The sequence below is a fragment of the Alexandromys fortis genome, unplaced genomic scaffold, assembly GCF_014885135.2.
Source record: "Alexandromys fortis isolate MF-2015 unplaced genomic scaffold, M_Fortis_MF-2015_v1.1 scaffold_73, whole genome shotgun sequence".
Classification (NCBI taxonomy): Eukaryota; Metazoa; Chordata; class Mammalia; order Rodentia; family Cricetidae; genus Alexandromys; species Alexandromys fortis.
The window spans coordinates 8716302-8736558 of record NW_026067959.1 but is presented as its reverse complement, the minus strand read 5'-3'; the positions used below and the strand labels follow the sequence as shown (position 1 = coordinate 8736558).

At 43.9% G+C, this 20257-nt stretch overlaps 1 protein-coding gene across 4 annotated transcripts in view; it reads left to right on the top strand.

The window, feature by feature from the left end:
- Positions 1-16393: 16393 nt before the first annotated feature.
- The window catches only part of Nnt (nicotinamide nucleotide transhydrogenase), an 86023-nt gene continuing 82159 nt past the window's right edge, over positions 16394-20257 (top strand). Inside the window, exon 1 of one of the 4 annotated variants that reach the window (XM_050152781.1) lies at positions 16394-16544. The gene's annotated coding sequence lies outside the window, so the exon portion shown is untranslated. Of the gene's footprint in view, positions 16763-16906; positions 17113-20257 lie in introns of those variants that run through there. The other 3 variants (XM_050152780.1, XM_050152782.1, XM_050152783.1) reach the window with 3 other exon arrangements.

The window sequence follows — 20257 nt, the reverse complement described above, 5'->3', positions numbered from 1 at the left end:
AAAAAAGAAAACAATCTTTTTTCATTTTACATACCAATCCCAGTTCCCACTCCCTCCCCTCCTCCCATTCCTTCTACCTACTCTCCATCTCCCCCTTCCACCTACACTCCTCATAAAGGGTAAGGCACATTGCTTTGGGGAAAGGTCCAAGGCCCTCCCTACTATATCTAGGCTGAGCAAGGTATCCATCCAAAGAGAATAGGTTCCCAAAAAGCCAGTAAAAGCAGTAGGGATAAATCCTGGTGCCAGTGGCCCCACAGTCTGCCCCAGCCATACAACTGTCACCCACATTCAGAGGGTCTAGTTTGGTTCTATGCTGGTTCCTTCCCTGTCCGGCTGGAGTTGGTGAGCTCCCATTAGCTCAGGTAAACTGTTTCAGCGGGTGTCCCCATCATGGTCTTGACCTCTTTGCTCATATTTTCACTCCTCCCACTTTTCAACTGGACTTTGGAAGCTCAGCCCAGTGCTCTGATGTGGGTGTCTGCCTCTGTTTCCATCAGTTGCTGGGTGAAGGTTCTATGATGACATTTAAAATATTCATCAATCTGACTACAGGGCAAGTCTAGTTCAGATACCCTCTCCTCTATTGCTTAAGATGAAGACTGAGTTTCAAAGCTGATTTCAGGTTCATCATTGGACTTCATGAAAATAGAGCACCTTTCAAGTCCAGCTGATGAGAAATATTTCATAAATATGAAGAAGAACTATTTGCAGGGCACATGTCCAACAATATACATGCATCTAGAAAATATGAAAAACTGTCAAAACTCAACAATAAAAACAAGATGATTCAGTTAGAGAATGGACATGTCACATTTATAGAACAAGATTTTTTTTTTTCGAGACAGGGTTTCTCCATAGCTTTTTTGGTTCCGGTCCTGGAACTAGCTCTTGTAGACCAGGCTGGCCTCGAACTCACAGAGATCCGCCTGCCTCTGCCTCCCGAGTGTTGGGATTAAAGGCGTGCGCCACCACCGCCCGGCTTAGAACAAGATTTTTAAAAAGAGAAACCCTACATGAGTAGACAGTTCACTAATGAGAATATACAGAGAGCATTTAAGTTCATGAAAAATGTTCAACTTAACTAGCCACTAGTTACCGGAAATTAAAGACAGTGACATTTTATTATCCACTTACCACAAAGGCACAAGCAAAACCCAGAAGCATCTCACCCCATAGCTTCTACCCATATTTCAGAGGAAGGTTGGGGAAATCGGGCAGTGTGTGGCAGGCTCAGTATTCCCACAAGTAGAACTTCAGAAGGTGATGTCAGGAGCTGTGAGTGTGGAGCCAGTGTCATGGAGATGCCCAGGAAGGTGGAGATGCCAGAAATGTAGAATGTCTAAGAAAAGCAGCAGAGAAGAAGCACAGGCAGTTACTTCCCCACCCCCACAAGAAATAATAATGCAGGGCTGGAGAGTGGCTAAGTGGTTAAGGATGCTTGGTACACATACATGCACGAGAATGGGAGGATTGGAATTCGGATCCTAGCATCCATGTAGCTAGTCTGGTCCCAAGCATGCCTTTAACCTCAACACTGATGGGTATGGAGACAGGAGGGTTGCTGGGGTTTGCTGACTGCTGGCTTGAACAAAAATTGTGAGCTCTAAGTTCAGGGAGAGATTCTGTCTTAACTGGCCTCTGCACATACACACATACACATATCATGCACACACACACACGTCACTTTGTACACATATTTTCTCCCATATACAAAAGACAACATGGGCTACAACCATAAAGTCTATAAGGGCAAAAATGCCCAAGCACTTTAGAGCTCAGAATATGCCACCATGTGCCCCAGGTCCCAGATATGAAACTATGAGACTTAATATTTACCCTTTGGAGTTTTGTCTTTATCATGGTCCCATTTTCTATTCTCCAACTCTATTCTTTTTTGAATGGGAGTATTCACTCTGTGCCATTTTATGCTGGATGAATGTGATCTTTATTTCACAAGGGGATTCAGCTAAGAATTTGTTTTGAGTCTCAGAGGAGACTTTTACATTTGGGTTTTTGAACAATGTTGGAACTGATGAGACTTTGGGGGTTCTTGGGAATGAATTTAAAGCACTTTGCATTGATATGGAAATAAGATTCTTGGGTGGGAACAGAGATGCAATCTGATGATTTTAACATATAATATTACCCCCTGCCCCCACAAACACACCATTACGAAGCCATGGTCCCCAGCTGGAGGGAACTATTTTGGGAGATAGTGGAATTCTTAGAAGACGAGGCTTAGAGGAATTGGGTCATTTAGGGATAGGTCTCTGGGGGCTCTCATCTTGCCCTTCCTCCTCTTGTACCCCCTGTTTGCTTCCTTGTTGCTGTAGACAAAAGTTTCTGTCCCACCGAGTCCTGCAACTGTTTAGTCTCAAAGAAACACATAGAGGCTTATATTAATTATAAACTGTTTGGTTTATTGGCTCAGGCTTATTCTTAACTAGCTCTTACAACTTAAATTAACCCATAATTCCTGTCTATGTTTAGCCACATGACTTGGTACCTTTTCTCAGTAAGGCATTCTCAGTTTGCTTCCTCTGCTCATCATCAGGATGATGACTGCCTCTCCACCTCTTCTCCTCCCAGAATTCTCCTAGTCTGGTTGCCATGCATATACCTCCTCCTCCTACTGGCCAATTATTTAAATTGTTTCTTGGGTAATTTGTTACTGTGGTAGAAAGTTTTACTAACGCAACAAACCTTGCTTTATCTTACTCCATCACTTCTAGCTAATTCAATTTGCTCTTCTCTACACAAACCACCACAATGACTTAAATGCCGTTGTCAGTGAATGGAGGCATCATTAGGGAAGAGAAGAAGAATTAGCTGATCTGTCTGTTCTCATGGGTCTCATCTGTGTAAATTAACTGCCTCTCCGGGTCTCTTGGGCCCTCTGTGAAATGTAACTTCAGTCACTTAGCTCTAGAGACCTCTGGATCTGGGAAGCGACTCCATGGGCCAAGAACGCTGCCCAAGATCTCTCCCGAATCTGCTGATACTTGTTTAATGTTGATTTCTTATCTGTATGGTAAATTCCATGAGATTAAAATTTTATTTACTCACTTGTTCATTCACTCAACAAATATTACTGCATGGCTGCTTTGCACCAGACACAGTTCCAGGAGCTAATCATACTCTAATTATATGTAAGAGTATGAGATTGGTAGGGGTAAAACCTATGGGACTGAAGCTAGGAGACCTATTTGGGGGCTTATGGAAATTCATATAGAACAATATGGTGGCTACCAAGGTAGCAGTGTTTTCTGGGGGGAGAAAAGGCCAAATGTGATGGGTTCTTCATGAGGAATTGCCAGATCATGTATTGATGTGGGAGTGTCATATATCAATCTGTTGATTTCATTGGCTGAGCAATAAAGAAACTGCTTGGCTTAGCTTAGAGCATAGATGGGAGGAGGAAACAGAATAGAATTCTGGGCGGAAGAGGAAGTGAGGTCAGACTCTGCTCTGCTTCCGGAGAGACCCGACAGCTCTGCTGGAGCAGAGACGCCATGCTCAGCTCTCCCAGGCAGCTGCAACCCACGATGGACTTAGGCTAGAATCTTTCCGGTAAGCGCACCTTGGGGTGCTTACAAACATCATTAGAAATGGGCTAGACCAGGTGCGAGAATTAGTCTGTAAGGGCTAGAGTTCATGGGCCAAGCAGTTCTTTAAATGAATACAGTTTGTGTGTTGTTATTTCGGGCATAAGCTAGCCAAGCGGCTGGGGTGTTGGGGACGCAGCCCCGCTGCTCCTATTTCAACAATGTATCGTGCACTAGTGCGAGGTCACAGATGAGCATAACTTCCAGAATTCTGGATTGGTGCCCCAGGCAAAGCTGGAATACCAGCAGGGTGCAGGTTCAGGGACACGCGAACTTTTATTCCATTTGGACGTTTCTCTTTGACACCTGAAGTGCCCACACAGAATTGTTCAGTGTTAGAGCCCCGAGGACTGTTGTGTGGGTGAAGAAATTGATGGCTAGAGTCACAAGAACAAATGAGATTGCATGACAAGTGTGTAAAGGAGGAAAAGAAAAGAGACGTCAAATTTAACAGCTTCTAGAAGGAGATTTTGTTTTCTTTATTTACATGGAACTGGAATCGAGAGACGCTAACATAAATCAGAAGGTGAAAGAATACCAGTTGTTGCGGAGATGGTGAATAATTGGATGATCTATGACTATGCCCCTTGCCTGGGATCGAGCACTCCAGTACCTACACTGGAGGTCTCTTACCTGACATCATTAAGCAATGGAATAAGCAACTGCCTTTGAGAATCTGATGCACATGCAATTTTACTATGATTAACTTAAAAGCAATAATTATGGCTAATTTTTATATGCTTATAGAGTGCTTATGTTTCAAGTAAATACTTTGCATGGATTAGATCTCACTTAGTCTTCAAAACAACCCTATAAAATAGGTACTATATTCCATTCTATATATAAAAATATAGACTGTAAAGCTTTGAGCGTGAAATGTCCCCCCCATAGGCTTGTGTGTTTGAATATTTGATCATCAGCCGGTGCCTAGCGGTGGACCTTGGGGACTAGGTTTGGACTTTGAGTGTTATATCCAGCCCTACTTCTGGCCCAGGGGCTCGTACCGGATTGTTGAGCTGGGTCGCATGCTCCCACTACCCTGAACACTGCTATCCTTTCTCTGCTATGGTGCTTTCTCCAATCAAGGATCTAACCATATGCTAATTATATACAAGATATGATTCTTCCTCCCCTAAATTGCTTCTGCCAGGTATTTGGTCACAGTGATGAGAAAACTAAATAAACACTGCTCAAGATCCGTACTTAGTGGTCGTTCCTGTTCTAGGTAGAAGTTACGAGTCTAAATGCTACACAAGATCTCCAGGATAAATGGACCACAGTGACACAAACATCTTAGTCTCATTGAGGCCTATTTCTCCCTATAAATCCCTATAAAGGAGGCAACTCAATGATATTCTAATAGAAATCAGAATAATATAGATTTGTGAGTAATTTGGTGGCAAGTAATTTTTAGTATTAGGAAATACAGAGAATGTAGACAGGTTTTTAAAAATCTTAATTAAATCAAAGGAAAGGATAGAATTAAGAAAATGAAACACAGACATGAGTATGCCAGCTAAAGACAAATGAAGCAAAGGAGCCCACAGGGAAAAGGGTCAGCATCGAAGAAGTGAAAGATTAGAAGGAGGTGACAGGTCTCCAGAGACCAGGCTACAAGCATAATCAGAAGGGATGGGAAGTGAACACTAAGAAACAGACGTGCGTAGCGCGGGAATGGCCTCCTTATCCTCAGTAGAAAGGAGGAAACTTCTGCTGAGATTGAGCATAGTAAACAGGGCGCTGGAGGAAAGTGGCAATGGCTGTAACAGCTGCTCTGGGAGAGGAGGCTGCTTGGGAAGGGACATGCCCTTAGGAGACCTGACGGCTGCTGCTGATACCAAACCAAGACTCTCCAAGTCATCCCCTGACTGCCTGATGAATTGAAAAGCCCATTAGTGGGAATAGAACGCAGCTGCATTAGGCAGCTAAGGCGGAAGGAGCTGCGAACTGATCGTGGCTGAGGCTAGACTGAGAAGGGTTAAGAAACAAAGGCAGGTGATAGAAGAAAAAGTGGGGATCAAAAGTCAGAAATAAGGAACCTGGAAATAAAGAGGTAGACAGAGCCTGTTGGAATAACCAGGTTAGCCAAGTGTAGGGCCCTGGTCTCCCTTACTCCTGGGGTGCATTGGCAGGGACAGTTTGTTATCAGTTAACTAAGCTTCCTGTGTGTTTCCGTGCTATCCCTGCCCCACCTGGTGATTTAGCTGCAGGCAATCTTCTCCATTGTTAATATGGTAATTTCCCACCTCCCTGGGTGGAGAGATCTTTGTGCTGCAGTTAGGTAGAAAAGGGCTTCCCCAAGTCTGAATAAACGGCATTCGCTTGATCTCCTATCGAATGACCCTGGTCTCTGTCTCTTGTGTTCAATCTCCAGGCCCTTGCCCGGACTCGCATTCGGTACAGCTGCGCGTGAACTGTACCGAGGGTGTAACACCAAAACCGGGTGTTACAGCCAAGGATAAAACAATTATATTTTATTTGTTATAAGGGGAAAAACTCACGAAACGGGAAATGAGAGATCCAAGCACAGTAATGTCCCACGGAGAGAGTGCGCATATGGAGGTGCACACCTTTTACCTTGGTCCCAGCGAAGCTACTACGCCTTAACTAAGACCCACCTCTTAAAGATTATTGGTTAACAAGGTTTTCCTCATCATCTCCCCCTTTTGTCTAAACAAGATCAATCCAAACCCAATACAAAACTATATACAATAGGAACAGATATTAAGTATAAAATTACAAACAACATGAACAATTATTAAGCAAGGAACACATGACAAGGGTGTTAATAAATGTTCTATTCCAAAGAGTCTAAATCTTGTATCAGAAATAAGTTTGGCAAAATCATAAGAGGAATGTAGCTATATGATGATCTAATCTCCAACCCCGTCGAAGGCCTGAGAAGGGAGCTAATATTACTTGAGCAGGCAGGAAGTGCAAACAAGCAGCTTCCAAAGTGAGCAATATATGACGGAGACAATTGGCTACCTGAGCAGTCACCCAAAGTCTCATCTGCAACACTGAAGCAACCAACTTTGGCTAAGGCCTAGCATAACTGACTGAACATTTTCAGAAGCAGGAAATTTTTTAGAACCGTCTTGCCCTGTTTTGGCAAGGTTTGACAGTCTTTTTCCTTGTGTCCTATTTATCCATTTCCGGATACCATGTACTTTGTCAGTGGTTGAGGCATGGGCAGTTCCTTGCCCAAAGGCCAAATGTGCCAAGAAGAAAACAAACTCCGAGTGGAGTGTCTTTGGTGCTCAACATTCTCTTAGGACATGAAATGATTGGTGCTGTCAGGAGCAATCATGTCTCATGTCAACAGAACCCTAAGTTCTTTCAATGCCATGTTCTACAGATCCTTGAAACAATTGAAGATTATCTATGTAGACAAAATACAATCTCTATGTATCTGAAGAACCTAATTAATCTGAATGTATATATAACAAACATGAACAACTATTGACTCAATACTTGTATAAATTAAAGACTAAGACTTCATGTTAGAATATTAAATAATCTGTAAACAAATGAGCAGCAAATGAGGACAATGACCTCAAAATGTAAACAATGTATAAGTATCTTGTTTAGAGGTAAGAATAATATATAATACAATATGAAAATATATCCTATAGGTTGTATCAATATACAAAATGTCCTAAACAGAGGTAGAAACATGCATGTATACAATCTGACAGAATAACTTTGTATAGATGCACAAATATTGTAAACAGAAATAACAAATATAATTTGAACTTGTATCAATACATAAAAACTATACCAATGGAAATGATCCAATAATAGCTCACAAATTCATTCTATTACCCACTATTATTATCCTTTTTTTGTTTTAGTTTAATTTTTGTTTTTGCTTTTGTTTTAACAGGTATAGTTTCCACCCCAACCCTCTACCAGATACACGTAACAATCAACAACCCCTAAACGGTGTTCCCAACCCTAAGGACAAACTTTTTTGGGAGAGGGGACATTGTCCTCCAGAATTGCTTTCCACTGTTATGGGGGCGATATTTTCTTTATGGGATCCTGCAAAAGTAAAGTGATGGTTAAGTTTTAAAATTACTTTCTAGTATAGTTGCAAAAGATTTCCGAGCAGTCGATAGGTTTTTTTTTTACCCCCCCCCCCCCAAAGTTCTTATTTGGAGTTCTGAACGTCATGAGAAGGTGCACCACTTTAGCAGCTGGTACCCCCAAACCAGTCTACCTTAGGGTGTTTGGCACCAGATACTCTTTCTGATGTTATCACCAGAAAGGCAGGCAGAACTCTGGGGAAGCTATCCTGGAGATTTTTATGTACTGATGAGATTAAATTTTGTCTATGTACCTTTTGTCCCTGGTCATCAAATTCGATAAGTTCCTCAATCTTTTCAAATATATTTACCACTGCCTTTTGTAAAGTCTGGATCTCCTGTCCAGTGTTCTGTTCTAATGCCCTCATTGAGGATTCCAAGGTGTGAAGTCTGTCCAGTAGAGATAATGTCTCATCCCTGGACATAGTCTTTATAGCATGCTTATTATCTTCCTAGAGAGACAGTCTATCAACCAGTCTGTCATACCCCTTCGACAGAGTCCAATTAATACACTCAACAGTGCGAATTCTCTCAGACAATTTGTCAGTTGATGACCCTCTGTCATCAACTGGGTTTTATGCGTCAAATTGGCTCTTTCCTTCTCCAGAGTGGTGAATTTTCCTTTTAGTAAATTACTATCAGTCTGTACCATTTCTGAAAGTACCTCATTTGACTGAGTTTTGTTAGTTAAATTGATTGTAACCTTCTTCAGATTTTCAAATTGTCCTTTCAGAAGATCGGTATCAGCCTGTAAAGACTGTACCATTTCTAAAAGTAGCTCAGTTGACTGAGTTTTGTTCAGTAAATTGTTCGTATCCTTTTTCAGAGTTCTGAATTCTCCTTTTAGCCGATTGGTCTCAGTCTGTAAAGACTGTACCATTTTTAATGGTGTCTCATTTTTGGCAATATTATCAAACCATATTTTTAAGGAAAAAATATTGAGGACAAGATTAATCCCCAGAATTAGAAATAGTGATGTAGGAGGGAAATCATATAAGTCTTGTAAAATCTCAGACATGGTGTAAGTAAAGAGGCTATTGAAACCTTGAAAGGTTAAATTGCCCATAATCTTGCCCCTTTTAATTATGTGAAATCTTCTTACCTGTGTGGTTCAGTTAGCTGAAGTAGGTGCAATAACTGTTACCTGCCAGTAGGTGTCGCAGTGTAGTTGGAGCCATGTGGCTGGACTGAATCTGATTTTAGAGTTAAATGCTAAAAGATATGCTCAGATTTAAAACAGTTATTTAATATAAATCACACACTGTGGCTCCGTGGTGGGCCCTGATTGGTCACCAGCCGCACAATCACAGGAATAACAAGATAACAGAGGCACCTGGAAAAGCCTGTGTCCTGTCTGAGATTCCTTGGTGCGTGGCGGTGGGGCATAGGCCCCAGGGAGACCGCACTGAGACTTGGTGCTCTGAGGAGTGCAATGTGAAAATATAAAGAACCGTGGCCAATCTGTAGCAAGAAAGACCATTGTGGAAAATTATATATCCAAGTGAACTGCTGGCTCTGCGCACAGGCCGCGGCTGAGGCGGGCTGAGGGAGGACACATGCTGAGCCAGATGCGCACTCAGGAACAGGAATTCTATATCCAATGGTTGGGCACCACGTATTGAAATAACCAGGCTAGCTAAGGATAAAACAATTATATTTTATTTATTATAAGGAGAAAAAGTCACAAAACAGAAAATGAAAGATCCAAGCACAGCAATGTCCCAGGGAGAAACGGTGCAGAGAGCACGCACACGCAGGTGCACACTTTTACCTGGGTCCCAGCGAAGCCACGTCTTAACCAAGACCCATCTCTTAAAGATTATTGGTTAACAAGGCTGTCCTCATCAAGAGCCTGAACTATAAGAGCAGAAAATCTTAGAGGACATTCTGAATGAATAATTACAATATTCAGTATTCTAATTACACAGGTCAGCTAATTGAACTGAGTGCTTGCTGGCCAGCAGTAGGTAATGTAATAGCTGGGACTACTCATTAATCAGATGATGAACAGCATCCAAGTTTTGCATCAAAGGAAGTGGAATATTAATGTCTAATACATAAATATCAGCATGAGGTCCTTTGCTCCTGGTGTATTCTGTTTGCATATATCTCTAGCCCAGTCTACTCACTTAGCTTTTAATTGACATGTGGTCAGTGTATTCTATTTAATTTTTTTTTAAATGTGTATGGAGCCGGGCGGTGGTGGCACACGCCTTTAATCCCAGCACTCGGGAGGCAGAGGCAGGCGGATCTCTGTGAGTTCGAGGCCAGCCCTGGTCTACAAGAGCTAGTTCCAGGACAGGAACGAAAAGCTACGGAGAGAAACCCTGTCTCGAGAATTAAAAAAAAAAGTGTATGGGTACCACTTGCATGCCAGTGCTGGCAGAGGCCCTAAGCTAGGTTGGGACTTCAGGAACAGGAGGGAGCAACAGACTGGGAGCCTCCATGTGGTTGCTGGGAATTGAGCTCTGGTCCTTTGAAAAGAGCAGCCAGTGCTCTTAACTGCAGAGACGCAAATCTAGCCCCTCTTCCTTCTATCTTAACTACTATAATATGCTCACACGTTTTCTTAGTTTTAAGAAGCATTTGCTGACTGCGTAAGGAAGGCAGACATTCTTTTAGGTGTGGATAGCCTGTCAATGAGTAAGGCAAAATGCAAGCCCTTGAGGAACTTATGGGTAAGTGCAGAAATCAGACAGATAGGCAATGATAATGCAGGGCAGAGTGAATGTTTATGCCCCTCCTGCACTATGTCAGAAACAGTGACAGACATGTTTATATCTTACCACAGTAACATTTATTAAATAACAATAAATCCGCATGCTACATTGCTTTTGTTGACTGCAATTTGCAAAACATTCTTGATTTCTCTCAATGGCTGGCCATTGGCCACAGCCATGTTGGAGGAGGTCAGTGGCCTTGTTGGAGGAAGCAGAGAGCTGAGAGGGATTCAGAGAGTCTCTGCAAGGTTCAGATGTTCATAAACCCAGCTGGAGAGCTGCTGGAGGTACTGAGCAGCAGAGGATGCGGGCTCGCAGGGTTGGGTTTAGCTGCAGAGTTGAGACGAGCTACAGGTACAGGACAGTGGAAGTCGTAGAGGCCAAGTACAAAGGGATGCATGGGTGAACATGAATGGAGCGATGATAAATGAAGCCGGTAATGTTCGCAGTGAGGACTGAGGTCGGAAAAGCTGCTCGGAGAAAGGAAGCTGATTAGGAAAGGAAGTGCTTATAAAAGAGACCTGGCTGTTGCCGAGGCCAAGCTGAGATTAGATGCTAAGGATTTATACAGATACTACCTACCTGTATTGAAATATTAACTCTCAGGAGGATAGTGTTAAAGAATGGTACCTAGGGGAGGTGATTACGTCAGAAGGGCGCATGAATGGGATTGTCGCCCTTATAAAAGAGACAAAAAGAGACTTTTTGCTCCTGCCATGCGAGATTACAGCTCTCTATGAGGAAACACACGTTCCCTCATCGGGCACCAAACAAATCTACCTGTGCCTTGACCTTGGACCTCTCAGCCTGCACAGCTGTGAGACATTAATTTCCGTTGCTTATAAACCGCCCAGCTGTTATTTTGCTTTAGCAGTTGGATTGAGATAAGATAAAGAGTTAGAAGCATGAAAATAATAGCGAAATTTGGATTCCAGGGGAAGACACCTACCTGAACCTCGAGTGGCTTATAAAGTCTCATGTGAGAAAGCCTTATAAAATGATGGGTTGATACTTACAGTCTGGGCAAATGAATGAGAAAGAGGACCTGAGAGCATCTCTTCATGGGCCATTACTGGGGCCATTCTTGGTCTGCCTCTGTTTCTCTTTCTCTGAAGGCACTTCTGTTCTCCACGTGTCTCTTAGCCCTACCAGTCACACAGGGCAGTCATCTTAGCCCCACCATGCTCTCCATGTTAGTTATTTTTGTGTTGCTGTGATAAAATACCAGGACCAGAAGTAACAGAGGAGTTTATTTTGGCTTCTAGCTCGGAGTCCACAATAGTGGGGGTGGCAAGGCAGAAGAAGCTGCAAGCTGGTGATCACAGTTTGTTTGCATATAGAAAACAGTGAGCACTAAAAGTGGGGGTGAGAGCTACCCTCCTCCAGTGAAGTACCTCTTCCAGCAAGCCTACGTCTCCTAAAGATCCTAGAACCTTCCCAAACAGCCCCAGCAAGTGCTCAAATACATTAGCTTATGAGAACCATTTCTCATTCAAACTTCAATACCCTTCTGGAGATAGACTTGCCCACCAGGAATCATTAAACTTGGAACTAAAGACCTCCATTCAAGTCTCATCTAGTTTTAGATGCATCAGGTCAACATTTCTTTACCTTAAAGTAGAAATAGCAGTACCCATTTTATAGTCACTGAAATAATCAAATGAGGTAATTGTGGTGGGTTGAATGAGAATGGCCCCCATAGGATCATATATTTTGAATGCTTCCTAGTAGGTGGGAATGCTTGGGAAGGATTAGGAGGTGTGGTCTTGTTGGAGGAGGTGTGCCACTAGGAATGGGCTTTGATGTTTCAAAGGCCCAGCCATTCCCAGTGTGCTCTCTCTGCCTCCTACTTGAGGGTAAGGTTTTACGTTCTCAGCTACTGCTCTGGCACCATGCCTTCCTGTCTGCCTGCCGTCATGCTCCCAGTCATGATGGTCATGGACTCACCCTCTAAAACAGCAAGCCACAAAATAAACTCTTCTATAAGTTGCCTTGGTCATGGTGTCTCTTCCTAGCAAAAGAAAAGTCACTAAAATGGTAATACATGTCACATTGTTTTGTAAACTTTTAAGCATCATATTGCTGTTATTTTTCTGTCCTATGGCATGCCTAAGTTGACCAGATTTTCATTACTGTCAAAGATACATGAAAACATCAAAGGAGGACAGATTTATTTTGGATTATAGTTCTAGAGGTCTCAGACTGTGGGCTCTTGACTCTGTTGTTTCTGCACCATGATGTGGCAGAAAGGATCTTCAAGAGCAGAGCTTCTTATCTCATGGTCCTTGCAAAGCAAAGAGAAAGACACAAAGGGCCCAGGGACAAGTCATAGCTTTCAAGGACATGCCTCCAAATGAGCCACCTCCTCCCAGCAGGCCTTGCCTCATTCAGTAATGACCCATGCCTTTCAATAAGGCACCTGTCTGAGGAACAGGCCTGCAACACGCATAAGCCTTTTAAGGAGATGAGAGTTCTACATCTTGATCCACAGGCAAGAGAAGATGACTGCCATACTAGGCCTGGCTTGAGCACATAATATCTCAGAGCTTACCCCCACAATGGTACACTTCTTCCAACAAGACACACCTACTTCAACAATGCCCACCTCCTAAGAGTGCTACTCCCTAGGGGCCAAGCATTCAAGCATGAGTCTATGGAGCCATTCCTATTCAAACCATACCTTTGAAATCACACACACACACACACACACACACACACACACACACATATATAGAGAGAGGGGGGGTTATGCTGTTACTTAGACTGGCCTGGAACTCAGTATTTAGCCCCAAACTTGCTTTGAACTCATGGGACTCTTTATGCTGCAGCCTCCTGAGTGCTTGGATTTCAGGTGTGAGGTCACCATGCCCAGCCTGGGAATCTTTGCTTTTGAAAGGCGTTGTTATAGTTTTGAAGGCATATGCTATGAGTTTGAATGAAACTCAAAGGAAGGTAGGAGAAGCAAGTTTAAATAGCATTTTGAGCTAAGGCAGAAAATGCACCCAACCAAAGGTCATGTTATCAGGGATGAAGTCTCCAAGGTAACTTGTTGTCTGTCTTCAGAAGGCCACATTTGTCAGTCCCTGTCCGAGCTAGTGTCAGATCCCCAGTTTCTTCCTCTTAGGAAAAGGTCTTTGGTTGGTATATGGTGCTCAGGGAAGGCCTTTATGCATCTCCCATTTACTCTGACTAGACTCAAGCTATCCCAGGAGGAGTAGCCTTTAGTTACTTCTCTGTCTGTAGTCTCTCTGAAGAGTAATCTTTAGATATGTAAATGAAGTATTTTAGTATTACCTTGCTTGAGCTCCTTCATGGCAATTTGTTACTGCTGTCCTAGGATGCTAATAGAGCTGCTATCCTTTATTGTTTTCCCAGGCTCCTAAAGATAGCATTCATCTTTTTTTTTTTTTTCGTTTGTTTTTGTTTTTCAAGACAGGGTTTCTATGATGGCTCTTGTTGGAATGCACTTTTGTAGACCAGGCTGGCCTCGAACTCACAGAGATCTACCTTTCACTGCCTTCGAGTGCTGGGATTAAAGATGTGTGCCATTACTACCTGGCAAAGATTTTTATAATTAGCATTTACCACACAAGTATACTAAGCTAAACTAGTTTTTTATTTTAAGAGGCCCAACCATGATATGTTGCTCTGGCTGGTCTCCAACTCTTAGGCTCTCAGTGTTTCCTTGTCTCAGACTCCCCAGGAGCTGACGCCACAATAACCAGCAAAACTTAGGTTTGTGGATGCTCACAGTGATTCCCAATGCAACTGCTTTTACTTAAATAGATCAAACTGTCAGTTGGCATTGTGTTGGCTGTTTGGTGTCAATTTCCTTCCAATTAATATTGATTTTAGCATTGATTCACTTACCTCATTAATATATTTATTTCAGGAGAGTGATCACTCTTGATTGGTTTCCTAAAATTGAGTTAATCTCAACATATTGCCTCTTTTGGCAAGTGCTTTATCTTTGAACTACATTCCCAGCTCCAATGATGGTTCTTTTTAAAGCTGTCAAGTGTGTGATTGTTAGATATCACCAACTAAGAATCTTATCTCATGGAGCCTTTCAATTAGCCAAGAAAAATAATCACTGCCTTTTTTTTTTTTGGACAAGTCTTGCTGGCAGACTCAGTACTTACTATATAGCCCAAGCTAACTTTGGGCAATCCTCTTGCCTCAGCCTCCCAAGTGCCTGGGTTTGTAGGTGTGAACTATGGCTACCCAGTTTAACCATTATATTCATAAAAGGGAAACTTGAAATCAAACTGATGACAAAACATAATAACTGTGATGAAAATGAAAATATATTAAACTAGCTATTTTCTGGTCTGGCTTTAACTAGAATTCAGGTCTTGATAACAAGTCATCATTGGAGTTCAGTCAGTATTTATTAATTTAAACAGTTTTTTTTTTTTTTTGTGTCCAGACAGGATCTCATGCATCCCAGGCTGGCCTTAGAGTTCAATGTTTAATAGCACATCTTCTCAGCTTTGGGGGTGTCAAAGACTCAAACCAGGCCCAGTGTCTGACTCTTCCTGCTGCCTGCTGATCTGGATGTAGAACTCTCAGCTACTTCTGCCTGTCAGCCGCCATGCTCCCCGCCATGATGATCATGGACTAACTCTCTGAAACTGTAAGCAAGCCCCAATTACATGCTTTCTCTTATAAGGCCATGGTGACTGTTCACAGCAATAGAATCTGTCTAAGGAATCTATATCCTCCTACAAGGACACCAGGGACACTTGTATGCCCATGTTCATTGCTGCAGTATACACAGTAGCCGGGAAGTGGGATCAGCCTCCATGTTCATCAACTGATGAACAGATAATGAAAACGTGGTACATGCCCAGAGTGTCATTTTATTCAGCTGTTAAGGAAAATGAAATCATAGAATTTGCAGTGAAATAGGTGAAACTGAAAATCCTGCGCTGAGCAAGGTAACCTGGGGCCCAGAAAGGCAAACGATGTGTTTTCTCTCATATGCAGAGTCTTTAGTTTCAGGTATTTAACTTGGAGAACCTCACGGAGCCAAGGAGAGCAGAAAAGGGCCAGTGGGCTGGGGAGCTGCCATAGGGAGGAGGGATGATAGAAGGTTTTGTCAAACGAAGGTGGGGGAAATAACTGCTTGTGGAACAGTGCCAAGAGCGAGATGGGGGATGGAGGAAGGAACAGGGCAGGGGAGTGCTACTCAAAATGATGGAAAGGAGTGTGGGGGAAAAGGAAACACTAAGAAAGAGAGCATTAAAAAAAACATAAACGGGGGCATGAAGGCAGAAGCCTTTCGAGGCTAGACTTGCTGGCTGTAACACAGCCTTGCATGTGAACACCCTACCACTCGACTACAGTCTCCCAGTACAAAAGAGTTTTAAAGTTTTATGCTCTTGCCTCATTGTACCCGAAGTATCTCCACCCAATGACTTATGACTATTATTTTAAAACACAGGGCTGAATCCTCTCCTGCCTTCTAGTTCTGCCATCACTGGACAAGCTGACTTTGGATTGCAGTCGGGACTCCATTAGCTCAATGACCCTTTTGTACTGTATACATACATACAAGACAGTCTCTGGGGTTCAGTTTTTTTTTTCTAAAGATACCAAATACCTGTTTCTTCTGCCTGTTTAATATTTCCGTTAAATTAAAAAACAAAACAAAACACCACACAGACTGACATTTCCTGTCGATTCAGCGTTGAATAAGTTTAATAGGAATGCACCTGCAGAACAAGTAACAGAACCTAATCACTAACTACTGACTAGGTCATTATATTTTGAATTCTCTTAATTAGGAACGTGGAGAGAGTCAACTACGGGTACACTCCAGTCGCTACCTATGTTAACAAGTAACACAGGGTTTCCTTTTGGCTGGCTTCACTGCTGCAAGCCAAATACGAACATGTGTGTTCATTTTCAGGCCTTGACTTCGCTTGTGAGGAATTTAACCCCACCTCCCGTCCAGAATGGAAAAACAACGCCCCCATTCCCGCCCTCCGCTACCTCCCTCATAAGTCCTCTCCAGTTACAGAAGTTGGGATTTTTTTTTTTTTTTTTTTCCTAGAGAGCTAGCCGAAAGTCCGGGACCAAGAGAAAAGTTATAGGATCCGCTTATTTGTTCTGCTGGGACCCGGGTGAGGAAATCACAGTTTGTAACTTAGTCTCCAGGGGAAGAAGAGGAAAGAATTCCTAAAAACTTGAATTGCAGTGCTTGGCACCAGGTTTGATTGACAGAGACCGACTGAGCAAGAGCAAGGAGGCGGAGCTGCGGGCCGGGGGCCCCGGTTGAGACAAAGGGGCGTCAGCGGTCACCCGGAGAGGAAGGACCCTTACCGGCTGCTGCGCTCTAAGGGTGCATTTGGTGGAGTCTCTGTCTCCTTTGCGGAGTGGGAGGGCGATCGGGCGAAGCGGGCTTGGCAGGAGGCAGTGGGAGGTGGAGAGGGAGTACGGAAAGGGGGTACGGGTCCGGGTGGGGGCAGTGCCATGTCACGTGGTCGTCGCTGCAGCCTCAGGGTTGGGGCTGTTCTTCCGGGTTGGAGGCGCAGCGCCGCGGGCCGAGCCCGGGTCTGCCAGCGCGGCGGCGTAGCGTTTGCTAGCAGCTCAGGGTCGCCAGCTGTCCCGCCTGCCAGCCCGGGTGAGCCAACCGGCCCTGCGGCTCCTGGGGGCTGCAGGAGAAGGCGGGCAGCCAGCGCTAACCCCAAGGTCCTGCGGCGAGGGGGACCTGTCAGTGAGCAGAAGTGGGGCGGGGTCGGCAGTGTCTAGCAAATGAGGTGCAAAGGCTCCTGCAGAAGACAAGCGGAGAATACTGTGCCTGGGGGTGCCCTTTTATGTGTGTGTATTCGGCTAGAGTGGCGTGAAAGGCAATGGGAAGGTGGATGTAGGAACAAGGTCCCGGTGGAGGGCAAGGAACAAAGTGACAGCTGTGCAGGTGCAGATCTTGAAGCCTGGGGTGGGGGTGGAGGCAAGATCTGCAAAAGTTGTATATGTTTGTTTTGGCCCTAAGAGGGTTCGGAAGAGAGGTCATAGAGGACTTTCATGGGTGGCGGACTTAGAAGAATGGCAGCTGGACTCCCCTAAGTTGTATTTGAACCTCGAGAGTGTTCACGCAGGGTGTACAGAGGAAAAGGTGTGAGTGTAGGTCAGGGCTTAAAGGTGGTAGTGGGTGCCGGTTTCTCCAAGAGTGAGGAGAGGAGCTTGGACTGGCGAGGCAGGAGAGTGGGGTGGGGGGGGTGCAGGCCTGGGCAGAGCTGGTTCAAACTTGAGAGGCACAATGACTACTGTGTAGCCAGAGCCAATGGGCTTCCACAGGAGGCTATAAATAGCCGACCAGTTGCACGTGCCAGCGGGTGGCAGTTTGGTTGCTGAGGGAGGGGCAGCACCTGTGACAGGGGCTATGGCACCAGTGGCTTGGGGCGAGGTCATGCTGCCTGCCAGGGTAGGGTATTGTGTCCTTGTTGGTATGCCTAGCTTTTAAAAGCATGACTTTGTTTATGCTTGCAGGTGTCCTTTATTCGTCCTGCGGTGGTGTGCAGTCATTAGGAAACTGGCTACGGGAATGGGGCTTATGTGCCCACTGCACCCCATTGTTTGGGCCAATTTCAGTTATTTTTTCATTCTTAGCTTAGTATTCTTAATATATTTTTTAAATTTGAGACGAGGACGATCTCAGTCTGTAGGTTTGATTGGCTTAAAACTCTATGTCTAGCCCAAGGCTGGCTTTGAACTTGAGTTGATTTTTCTGCGTTAGCTTCCCCAGAGATGGCATTTACAACTATGAGCCACCACCCCTGTTCCACCCATTTTCTTTCTTTCTTATTTATTGAAAGGACAGTTTAGAATTATTCTAGTATCAGCAAGTAGTTTGTCTTCGCTTATAGGATCAGCTTTTTACAAGTCTACACAAACATTTTGTTTTCAAAGGAAAAAGTTCTGAAACTTTTGTTTCAGAAATCTGTTGCAAAATGGCTCCAGGATACTCAGCCCTAGTTACTTAAGTTCTCAGTCAAAAATATTAGTTGACTTACTCTGTTTAGTGCAAGGCACTGGGCCAAGGAGTATAACTGAGAGGAACAGCCAATCAGGATCTTGGATTCTTTAAGTCCTCTCCACGACCCTATGATCAGGGCATTTTGCTTTAATCCTCACAACTCTATGAGGTAGGTTTTTACTATCGTTCTGAACTTAAAATGAGGACATCAGGTAGAGAGAAACTGGGTGATTCGAGAAGGTCACACCTCTAATAAATTGCAGAAGGGGCTTCCAACCCAGAGTTCATATTTGTACTCTTGATGCTGTCTTCTTTTGCTAGGTCAGGTGCTTGCCCTAGACTCTAGAGGGTTTTAACATTTGTTTGGTGAAGGCTGAGGATGTAGCTCAGTGGAGGAGTACCTTCGTAAAGAGTGTGAGGTCCTGGGTTCTGTCCTCGGCACCACACAGGCACACACGCAGGCGCCCGCACACACTCACACATGCACGTACACAAACACACACATGCACACGTGCACACACATACACATACATGCATGCAAAGACACGCACACATGTATACACACATGCACGCACGCAAACACATGCACACACACATGCACGCGCATACACACATGCATGTACACAAATACACACGCACACATGCACGCAAACACACACACACACACACACACACCCTCCCCCCACATCTACTGTGGAGGCAGTTTTCCTCCGTTAGGAAGCTTCATGAATGCCTTAGGAAAGCAGGTATTTTATTATCCTAAACTTTGAGTTGCAAAATTATGCCAATATTGAGTCAAGGCGTGAGACATACATGGAAGATCAGGTAATCAAGGATTTTGAAGTCAAGAAAAGGGGAAGATATGACTCTTTTGGAGTAAATGTGGCCTAGCCAATGCTAAGATGGTTCAGATATTTTCTGAATCGCTTTCAGAACTGTCTATTTAAATTAGGGCAAGTGTAGTGGACTTTTCTTGCCAATAGACAACCTCCTGATCATTGCTTTAAATGTTTAAGACCTGAATAAAGTGTTTTTTCCTCCTCAGAGATTGGGTTCCTGGTGCCAGGTAGTGGTGGCGCACACCTTTAATCTCAGCACTCGGGAGGCAGAGACAGGTGGATCTCTGTGAGTTCGAGGCTATTCTGGCCTCTAGAGCTAATTCTAGAACAGCTAGGGCTATTATTACACAGAGAAGCCCTGTCTTGAAACCCTCCCCCCGAAAAAAAGGCATCCCATTAGGAAACCGTTCAATACCAAATTATTATTTTCCAAGTAGGCAAGATAATCATGGATTTTCTAGAGTTAAAAGGACCTTAGGAAACTGCCATTTTCTACCACTTTTATTGGTTAGTGGACTGAGTCTCGAAGTAGTTCAGGTTAAAGAATCAGGAAGTGGCAGACTTGGGCAATGCAGGGCTAGTTTCACTGAGTTGCTGATGAAGTCTGGGGAAGTTTTGCCAACACACCAGAGAACAGTGGTAGCAGGGAGATGGGATGACTCAAGTAGAGGACGGGAGAAAGGGTCTCTGAGAGTCTGCCCTTGGGCCACATTGGTTGAATTAGAGGGCATTGACTTAGTAAGCAACCTTGGGACTGATAATTTCTGTCACCAGGGTTCCCTCTCCGTGTTTTAAAGACTTTTTTTTTAGGATGTTGTGGTAACAGCTCTGAAATGTAAAACAAGCTAAATACTTCTCTGATGGGTGGGAGAGTGTGCATAGAGCCGCATAGAGCCGGCTTAGGTTGGGTGCTCGGCTCTGTGAGAGTCCGTGGCACGGATCAGCATAGTGGGTAATGTTAGCCAGGTTTGACTGATAGACTTTAGACCCTCTGCTTCTTCTCATTCTCGAAGCAAAGGGA